The sequence below is a fragment of the Macaca thibetana genome, chromosome 19 (assembly GCF_024542745.1).
Source record: "Macaca thibetana thibetana isolate TM-01 chromosome 19, ASM2454274v1, whole genome shotgun sequence".
Classification (NCBI taxonomy): domain Eukaryota; kingdom Metazoa; phylum Chordata; class Mammalia; order Primates; family Cercopithecidae; genus Macaca; species Macaca thibetana.
In genome coordinates this window covers 15,495,500-15,506,263 of record NC_065596.1, presented here as the reverse complement: position 1 = coordinate 15,506,263, position 10,764 = coordinate 15,495,500, and the positions used below count along the sequence as shown (strand labels likewise).

The 10,764-nt window shown below is 46.3% G+C and overlaps 1 long non-coding RNA gene across 1 annotated transcript in view; it reads left to right on the top strand.

The window, feature by feature from the left end:
- LOC126942911 (uncharacterized) overlaps positions 1 to 10,764 on the top strand; it is a 600,821-nt gene that overhangs the window by 306,336 nt on the left and 283,721 nt on the right. The gene's annotated exons all lie outside the window — the stretch shown is intronic.

Genomic DNA, 10,764 nt, shown 5'->3' with positions numbered 1-10,764 from the left:
GAGCACCTACACATAGTAGGTGTTCAATAAATACTTGTTGAACCAATCAATGAAGTGAATAGGATCAGATGAGCCTCTTAGTAAAAGCTTCCATTGTAGCTCTTACTTAATTCAAGAGTTAGATCCTGTGTCACCAGGTTTTATGATTTGGAGGGTGAGGATAGGGATTATTCTGTTGCATTCACCCAAAAAGCTTTTGTATTTTGGACAGAGCCTGTCAAGCAGGTGTGTAAGAAATACTGTTGAATTGAATCTGAGGTTTGATAAGGAAACAGGAGCCATGTTATGGGGCAGAGGGAGACAAAGGAGGGTGTCACATAGGTCTCTCCTTCATTCATTCACTCACTCATCCATCCACTTATTCACCCACTCACTCATTTATTCTTGCACTCATCCACTCGCTCATTGACTTACTCATCATTCATTGATTCACTCACTAATTTATTAATTCACCCACTCATCCATTCACCCACTCATCCATTCACCCCCTCATTCTTTCACTCACTCATCCATTCACCCACTCATCCATTCATCCACTCATCCATTCACCCACTCATTCTTTCCCCCAGTCATCCATTCACCCACTAATCCATTCACCCACTCATCCGTTCACTCACTCATCCATTCACCCACTCATCCATTCACCCACTCATTCTTTTACTCACCCATCCATTCACCCACCCACTCATCCATTCACCCACCCATCCATTCACCCACTCATCCATTCACCCCACTCATCCATTCACCCCACTCATCCATTCACCCCCTCATCCATTCACCCCACTCATGCATTCACCCACTCATTCTTTCACCCACTCATTCTTTCACTCACTCATCCATTCACCCACTCATTCATTCACTCACTCATTCATTCCCTATTCACTCACCCACTCATCCATTCACCCACTCATTCATTCACCCACTCATTCATTTGCTCACTCATCCATTCGCCCCCTCACTCATCCATTCACCCCCTCACTCATCCATTCACCCACTCATTCATTCACTCACTCATTCGCTCACCCACTAATTCACTCCCTCCCTCCCTCATTCATTCATTCATGCAGTCATTTATTCATTCATGCACTCCATTCTCTCACTCATTCATCCACTCACTCATTCATTCATTCATGCATCTACTCAGTAATTCATTCATTCATCCACTCACTAATTCATTCATCCACTCGCTCACTAATTCATTCATCCACTCGCTCACTAATTCATTCATCCACTCACTCACTAATTCATTCATTCATCCACTCACTCACTAATTCATTCATTCACTCACTCACTAATTAATTCATTCATTCACTCACTCGTTTTTTCACTCTCTCATTCACTCACTCATTCATGCATTCACTAACCCACCCATCCATCCATGCGTTCATGCATCCTTCCATCCATCTATTTATTTATTTACTCCCAACCTTCCAGAAAGAATGAATAAGGAATAGATTTCAAAGGGCAGCCCTTTCAGAACCCGCCCTGAGATGGACAACCTTCAGGTGAACAAATAGACAATCAGTACTATGTCAGATGCTACTGAGGGCTGTGAGCTTATGGCTGGGGTATTTGGCGACTGGGCAGGTCTGGGAAGGTCCCTCTGAGGAGGCGACATTTGAACCAAGACCTAAAAAATATTAGTAAGTGAAAGAAACCAGCCACAAAAGGACGTATGTTGTTTGACCTCATTTGTATGAAATATTTGAAACATGATCCATAGAGACAATAAGCAGATTTGTGGTTGCCAGGGGCTGGGGGAGAGGCAGGAATGGGGGGTGACTGCTAATGGGGATGGGATTTCTTTGAGGATGATGAAAATGTTTTGGCTGGAGGCGCTCACTGTACACCATTGTGGCAGGCGAGAATTCTACCACTGAACCACTGATGCCTGACTGCACACCATTGTGAAGGCACTAAAGGCCACATTGGATTGGATGCTTTAAAATGATTAATTTTATGTTATGTAAATTTCACCTCAATTAAAAAATGCGAATGAGGCCGAGTGCCTATAATCCCAGCACTTTGAGAGGCCGAGACAAGTGGATCACTTGAGGCCAGGAGTTCAAGACCATCCTGGCTGACATGATGAAACCCTGTCTCTACTAAAAATACAAAAATTAGTCGGGTGTGGTGGTGGGTGCCTGTAATTCCAGCTACTTGGGAGGCTGAGACATGAGAATCACTTGAACCTGGGAGGCGGAGGTTGCAATGAGCCAAGATCGTGCCACTGCACTTCAGCCTGGGTGACAGAGCAAGACTCTGTTTCAAAAAAAAAAAAAAAAAAAAAAAAAGTAAGTCTTCCATGCCCAGAGGAAGGCCTGCTCCTGAGATCAAAAGGGACAGAGAGATCAGGGAACAGGTGCAGAGTATGAGGATATGGGAGGAGAATCACCCCTCGTTGGCCCCCCCTTGGAGATGGGGGTGTGGGAGCCCTGCCAGCCCTGGCTTTGTGGGTGTGCCAGGGTGACTGGGTGTGAAGCGCCTAGACCTGTCTGGGTAGGGAAGTAGGTCACATGCACACACACTCCAGCCCCTTTTTGCATGGGAGACACAGCACATGCGTGTTCACATGTGTGCTTGGATCAGGGTGTGTAGATGTGGACCTGATGCCTACATGTATACACATGTGTGCTTGAGCCTGGGGGTGAAGGTCCATATGCACCCCCCTCATGCAGTGTTGTGGGGCTGAAGACTTGCAGAGGAGGTAGGGGATGGGGGAGAGTTGAGCCCTTCCCCTAAGGCCACTGGCGTGCCTCTCCCCCATCGCCCTATCTCTCCCAGCTACGAAGGACCTGGGGGCAGCCCCAGCCTCCTCTCTTCCCCATACTGTAAATTCTGAGAAATCCTGTCCTGTGGTTTGGCTTGGGCCGTCCTCGCCCACCCTCGTCCCCAGCAGGGCTGCCCTGGCCACTGTCTTCCTGTCTTGGGGCCCGGGTTTGGGGTCATGGGGAAAGACTAAGAAACCCCGTCCCAGACTGGGTTCTTAGACAGAGCGAAGAGGGCTCTGCCCTGCTTCTCACGACTTTGCTTTGCCTCTCTGGGCCTCAGTTTCTTCTTCTACAGAATGGAGATAATCGTAGTTCCTACCCCCTGAGGGCTGAGGGAGAAGTCACGGAGATGACACCCCCGGGGTGGTGAGAGCTGAGTCTGGCAGGTCCTAATGCACCTGCTGCATGTTGGCTATCCCTGTTATTCACTTCCTGCATCTTGCTTTACTCCAGACTCCATACTTTTATCCTCGCTGTTCCCTTACACAGAATGTCCTCATCCCTCTCCTCCTTGGCAAACCCAGGAATAATCCAAATCCTAATTCAAATTCCATTTCCTCCGGAAACAGGGGAGGGTGGTGAGATGAGCTGGATCTGGCAGGCAGGAAACCTGGGTTCTCAACTCTGCCACGGACATGCTGGATGGCCTTGAGCAGTCCACTGTGCTGCTCCGTGACTCAGTTTCCCCATTTGATCTCTGATGCTCCAGGTTTTTTTTTTTAGTCTTTCTCTCCCTTTTTTTTTTTTTTTTTTTTTTTTTGAGATGGAGTCTCGCTCTGTTCCCAGGCTAGAGTAGAGTGGCATGACCTCGGCTCACTGCAACCTCCACCTCCCAGGTTCAAGTAATTCTCTTGCCTCAGCTTCCTGAGTAGCTGGGATTATCGGTGTGCACCACCATGCCTGGCTAATTTTTGTATTTTTAGTAGAGATGGGCTTTCACCTTGTTGGCCAGGCTGGTCTCGAACTCCTGACCTCAGGTCATCTGCCCACTTTAAAAATTTATGGTCAGCCGGGTGCAGTGGCTCACACCTGTAATCCCAGCACTTTGGGAGGCTGAGGCGGGCGGATCACGAGGTCAGGAGATTGAGACCATCCTGGCTAATACGGTGAAACCCTGTCTCTACTAAAAATACAAAAAAATTAGCCGGGTGCGGTGGCGGGCGCCTGTAGTCCCAGCTACTGGGGAGGCCGAGGCAGGAGAATGGCGTGAATCTGGGAGGCGGAGCTTGCAGTGAGCCGAGATCGCGCCACTGCACTCCAGCCTGGGCCACAGAGCAAGACTCCATCTCAAAAAAAAAAAAAAAAAAAAAAAAAAAAATTATGTCTGGCCAGGCGTGGTGACTCACACCTGTAATCCCAGCCCTTTGGGAGGCTGAGGTGGGCGTATCACGAGGTGAGGAGTTCAAGACCAGCCTGGCCAACATGGTGAAACCCCCATCTCTACTAAAAATACAAAAATTAGGCTGGGCTTGGTGGTGGGCACCTGTAATCCCAGCTACTGGGGAGGCTGAGTTAGGAAAATTGCTTGAACCCAGGAGGCAGAGGTTGCAGTGAGCCAAGATCGTACCACTGCACTCCAGTCTGAGTGATAAAGTGAGACTCCGTCTCAAAAAAAAAAAAATTTTGTCTATGGAGGCATTTGCGTCATAAAACATTCAAACAATTACATTCATACATAAACTCAAAAGTTTCCAGCCTCCCATCTTAAAGGCGACTGAAATTTAAGAGATGTCCTTCTACACTGCCCAGAGAGCCTGCATGAGCTCATTTTATCTTCATAAAACTCCCCTGAAGTGAGCGCTGACACGGCTCCATTTTTCAGGTGAGGCTCAGAGAGGTCAGGCCACTTGTCTAAGGTCACACAGCATGTGAGGAAGCTGCCTGGAACCCAGGCCTGTCTGACTCCAATGTCTAAGGAAGAGAGGGGAAGCGGCCTCCCACAGAAGAGGATTCTTCTTGGCTCATTCATTCAGTCACTCAATCATGTTTGAATGTTGTGGATCATTCAGTCATTCAACAAACATTTATCGCTCATGACTGTGTGATGAGTGCTGTTCTGGAAGCTGGGGACATAGCAGTGACACGGGGGGGCCCTGTCCTCATGGAACTCATGGTGGGGGGTGGTGACACCATTGATTAACAAGAAATCAAACAGAAATTTGATGGTCACAGCTAGGGAAAAGATTAGGAAAGAAAAATAACTGTCTAGGTGGACACCAGAGGATCCTAAAGCAAACATCCATATTTTAAAATATACTCATGGCCGGCCAGGCGTGGTGGCTCACGCCTGTAATCCCAGCACTTTGGGAGGCCTAGGCGGGTGGATCACAAGGTCAGGAGATCGAGACCATCCTGGCTAACATGGTGAAACCCCATCTCTACTAAAAATACAAAAAAATTAGCCGGGCGTGGTGGCAGGTGCCTGTAGTCCCAGCTGCTAGGGAGGCTGAGGCAGGAGAATGGCGTGAACCCGGGAGGTGGAGCTTGCAGTGAGCCGAGATCGCGCCACTGCACTCCAGCCTGGGTGACAGAGCGAGACTCCATCTCAAAAAAAAAAAAAAAAAAAAGTATATATATATATATATATATATATATATATATATACACTCATGGCCAGGCATGGTGGCTCACATCTGTAATCCCAGAACTTTGGGAGGCTGAGGCAGGAGGACTGCTGGAGCCGAGGAATTTGAAACCAGCCTGGGCAACATAGTGAGACCCTATCTCTACAAAAAATTAAATAAAAAAAAAAAAGCCAGATGTGGGGGCGTGTGCCTGTAGTGCCAGCTACTCAGAGGGCTGAGATGGGAGGATGGCTTGAGCTGAGTTGGAGGAGGTTATAACCATGGCTGCAGTGAACTGTGATTGTGCCACTGTATTCCAGCCTGGGCAACAGCGTGAGACCCTATCTCAAAAAAATATATGTATTACATATTTATATTCACATGGCTCAAAATTTAAATACTTCAGTTAAGCAGCTATGCAATATATCCATCATCTTAAACTCTCATGGCAGGGGAGGAACTAGGAAAAAGATGTTTAAAAAGGCTCCTCACGGGGCAATAATGAAATGTAGGCTGAGAAACACTGGCACGGAAGCTGCCACTGTTCAGTTTTTCTTTTTGTGATCTTTGAAATAGTTTTTATTTTTTTTCAGCTTTTCTTTTTGTGATATTTGAGATGGACATTTTATTTTTTGCTTTATCTTTTGATTAATTTTTTTTTTTTTTTTTTTTTTTTGAGATGGAGTCTCACTCTGTCACCAGGCTGGAGTGCAGTGGTACGATCTCGGCTCACTGCAACGTCCACCTCCCAGGTTCAAGCGATTCCCCTGCCTCAGCTTCCCGAATAGCTGGGACTACAGGCACGTGCCACCATGCTGGGTTAAATTTTTGTAGTTTAGTAGAAGACGGGATTTCACCATGTTGGCCAAGATGGTCTTGATCTCCTAACCACGTGATCTGTTTGCCTTGGCCTCCCAAAGTGTTGGGATTACAGGCATGAGCCACTGCACCCGGCCTAAAAATTTTTTTTTAACTAAAAACATTTTTAAACATTTGTTTTGTAGAGATGTGTTCCCATTTCGTTGCCTAAGCTGGTCTCGAATTCTAGGCTCAAGTGACCGTCTCGCCTCAGCCTCCCACAATTACAGGTGTGAGCCACCACTCCCAGCCTATTCTAGACATTTTTTTTTTTGAATTGAGACAGGGTCTTGCTCTGTTGCCCAGGCTGGAGTGCAGAGGTATGATCATGGCTCACTGCAGCCTCAACCTCCTGGGCTCAAGCCATCCTCCTGCCACAGACTCCTGAGTAGCTGGGATTACAGACGTGCACCACCACTCCTGGCTAATTTTTGTATTTTTGTAGAGACTGAGGTCCCACTACGTTGCCCAGGCTGGTCTCGAACTCCTGGCCTCAAGCAGTCTTCTGGCTTCTGCCTCCCAAAATGCTGGGACTACAGGTGTGAGCCACTGTGCCTGATCTATACTAGACATTTTCTTTCTTTTTTAAATCTTGCTCCAGGCTGGGCGTGGTGGCTCACGCCTGTAATCTCAGCACTTTGGGAGGCCGAGGTGGGTGGATCACAAGGTCAGGAGATTGAGACCATCCTGGCTGACACAGTGAAACCCTGTCTCTACTGAAAATACAAAAAATTAGCCGGCCGTGGTGGCGCGCCCCTGTAATCCCAGCTACTCGGGAGGCTGAGGCAGGAGGATGGCATGAACCTGGGAGGCAGAGCTTGCAGTGAGCCGAAATCACGCCACTGCATTCCAGCCTGGGTGACACAGCGAGACTCCCTCTCAAAACAACCAAAAAAACAAAACAGAACAAAAAAACTTGCTCAAAACCTCAGAATATTCTAGACATTTTAAAGCAAACACCCACATCTCCTTTTATTCCTCTTTTTATGTTAATGATAACATACTGTTCTGGGCTGTCTTTTTTCCCAAACTATATCTTGGGGATCACTCCATGTCAGAACACAGCTTGCTCATTTCTTTTAAAGCCCGTGTAGTATTTCTCTTGTGTTGGAATACAATTTATTTAATTGGTTTGTATGGATGGTCGCGTATCTTGTTTCCAGTGTTTTGCGGCCAGAAAGCACCGTGTCACAGATGATGGATAACTACATTGACGTCATTTCGCATACAAGTTGATTGTATCAGAAGGAGACATTCCTGGAAGTGCCATAGCTGGGCCAGGTGTGTGTAGCTGCAATATGTCCTGCATAGGGTTGTACCAATTTCCCTCCCCACTTTCAAGGTAAAACAGTGCTAGTTTCCCCAGAGCCTCACCAACGGTGAGTGTTATCAAATCTTTTGATCACCAATCTGATGGGTTAAAAACGACATTGCAGTATAGGTGTAATGTTCATTTCCCTTATGAAATTGAACATCTTCTCCTGTGTCTAAAAACGGTTTGTCTTTCTTTCTTGATGAGCTCCGTGTTCATATCCTTTGTTAACTTTTTCACATACCCTTGTGGTATTTTTCCTGTTGATTCTTTCTGAGAGCTCTTTATATATGAGAGACGTTATTCCTTTCTGTTGTGAGTTCCAAGTATTTTTTCCATTTGTCATTACAAACTATTATTATTATTATTATTATTATTATTATTATTTTTTTTTTTTTTTGAGACGGAGTCTCACGCTGTTGCCCAGGCTGGAGTGCAGTGGCGCGATCTCGGCTCACTGCAAGCTCCGCCTCCCGGGTTCCCGCCATTCTCCTGCCTCAGCCTCCTGAGTAGCTGGGACTACAGGCGCCCGCCACCGTGCCCGGCTAATTTTTTTTTTGTATTTTTAGTAGAGACGGGGTTTCACTGTGGTCTCGATCTCCTGACCTTGTGATCCGCCCGCCTCGGCCTCCCAAAGTGCTGGGATTACAGGCTTGAGCCACCGCGCCCGGCCTACAAACTATTATTATTATTATTATTATTTTTGAGACAGAGTCTTGCTCTGTTGCCCAGGCTGGAGTGCAATGGCTTGATCTCAGCTCACTGCAACCTCCGCCTCCCAGGTCCAAGCGATTCCCCTGCCTCAGCCTCCTGAGTAGCTGGGATTACAGGCACCCACCACCACGCCTGGCTAATTTTTGTATTTTTAGTAGACACAAGGTTTCACCATGTTGGCCAGGCTGGTCTCGAACTCCTGACATCGTGATCCACCCACCTCAGCCTCCCAAAGTGCTGGGATTACAGACATGAGCCACCGCCCCTGACCTATTTATTATTTTTAAATGGTCATTTGTCTTTTGACTTGGATGGGGGTGATTTTGACCTTGCAGATTTTTGGGGGTTATTTTGAATGACGTCAACTGTTGTAATCATTTCTTTTGTGGCAGCTGAGATTTGTGGGGCTACCTTTGATAAGATGGAGAGAGAGAGATTGAGATTAATTTATTTTTTATTTTAATTTTTTTTCAGTGCTTTTCGAACCTTATTTATTTATTTTTTAAAACAGAGTCCCACTCTGTCACCCAGGCTGGAATGCAGTGGCAACCTCCGCCTCCCAGGTTCAAGCGATTCTCTTGCCTCAGCCTCCTGGGTAGCTGGGACTATAGGCACCGGCCACCATGCCCAGCTAATTTTTGTCTTTTTAATAGAGATGGGGTTTTGCCATGTTGGCCGGGCTGGATTTGAACTCCTGACCTCAAGCGATCCGCCCACCTTGGGCTCCCAAAGTGCTGGGATTACAGGTGTGAGCCACCACGCCTGGCCGCTTTTCAAACTTTAATGTGCTGAGGAGAGGAATCCCCTGTGGATTTTGTTAAAATGACTCAGTGGGTCTTGAGTAGGATCTGAGATTCCCTTTTTATTTGCTTCTTTTCTTTTCTTTTCTATTCTTTCTTTCCAGGGTCTTTCTCTGTCACCCAAGCTGGAGTGCAATGGTATGATTATAGCTCCCTGTAGCCTCCAACTCCTGGGCTCAAGAAATCTTCCCACCTCAGCCTCCTGAGTAGCTGGGACTACAGGTGCCCACCACCACATCTGGCTAGTATTTTTATTTTGGTAGAGATAGGATCTCACTATGTTGCCTAAACTGGTCTTGAACTCCTGGCTCAAGTGATCCTCCCACCTCAGCCTCCCAAAGTACTGGGATTACAGGCACGAGCCACCATACCTGGCCTAATAAACCTTATGTTACATGATAAGAGAAGGGATAAGACAAAGATATTTTATATACATGTAAACATAATCATAGCAAATTAAGGAAGAAATATTGTTGACAGCTACAGTCCTCATTTCTGTAACTGGTCACGTGGTTATAGCTGTTTTTTTTTAACTAACTTTAGAACAACTCTTGGTATCAAAGTTTGTGTTCATTTGCTCAGGCTGTAAAGTATCCCAGACTGGGTGACTTAAACAACATAGAACTGTATTGTCTCACAGTTCTGGAGGCTGGAAGTCCAAGTTCAAGGTATCAACTGGGTTGATTCCTTCTGAGGCCTCTCTCCTCGTAGATGACTGTCTTCTCCCGGTGTCTTCACATGTTTGTCCCTCTGTGTGTGTCTGTGTCCCAATCTCTCCTTCCTTCCTTCTTTCCTTCCTTCCTTCCTTTCCTTCCTTTCTTCTTTCCTTTCTTTTTCTCTCTCCTTCCTCCCTCCCTCCCTTCTTTCCTTCCTTCCCTCCCTCCCTCTTTTCTTTCTTTCTTTCTTTTCTTCTCTTTCTTTCTTTCTTTCTTTCTTTCTTTCTTTCTTTCTTTCTTTCTTTCTTTTTCTTTCTTTCTTTCTTTCTTCCTTCCCTCCTTTCTTTCTTCCCTCCTTTCTTTCTTTTTCTTCCTTTCCCTTTCTTTCTTTTTCTTTCTCTCTCCTTCCTTCCTTCCTTCTTTCCTTCCTTCCTTCCTTCTTTCCTTTCTTTCTCTCTCTCCTTCCTCCCTCTCTTCCTTCCTTCCATTCCCTCCCTCCCTCCCTCCCTCTCTTCCTTCCTTCCCTTCTTCCTTCCTTCTTTCTTTCTTTCTTTCTTTCTTTCTTTCTTTCTTTCTTTCTTTCTTTCTTTCTTTCTTTCTTTCTTTCTTTCTTTCTTTCTTTCTTCCTTCCTTCCTTCCTTTCTCTCTCTCTCTCTCTCTTTTGTTCATTCTTTCTTACTTTCGAGATGGAGTCTCATTCTGTCACCCACGCTGGAGTGCAGTGGCACAATCTCAGCTCACTGCAACCTCCGCCTCCTGGGTTCAAGTGACTCTCCTGTCTCAGCCTCCTGAGTAGCTGGGATTACAGGCACGCACCACCACACCCGACTAATTTTTTTTCTGTATTTTTAATAGAGACGGGGTTTCACCTTGTTGGCCAGGCTGGTCTTGAACTCCTGACTTCAAGTGATCCACCCGTCTCAGCCTCTCACAGTGCTGGGATTACAGGCACGAGCCATCGTGCCTGGCCCCATCTCTTCTGATGTCCAATCAGTCATATTGGATGAGGCTGCACCCTAAAGATTTCATTTTAACTTAATTATTACTTTAAAGTTCTAATCTCCAAATACAGTCCCATTCTCAGGTACT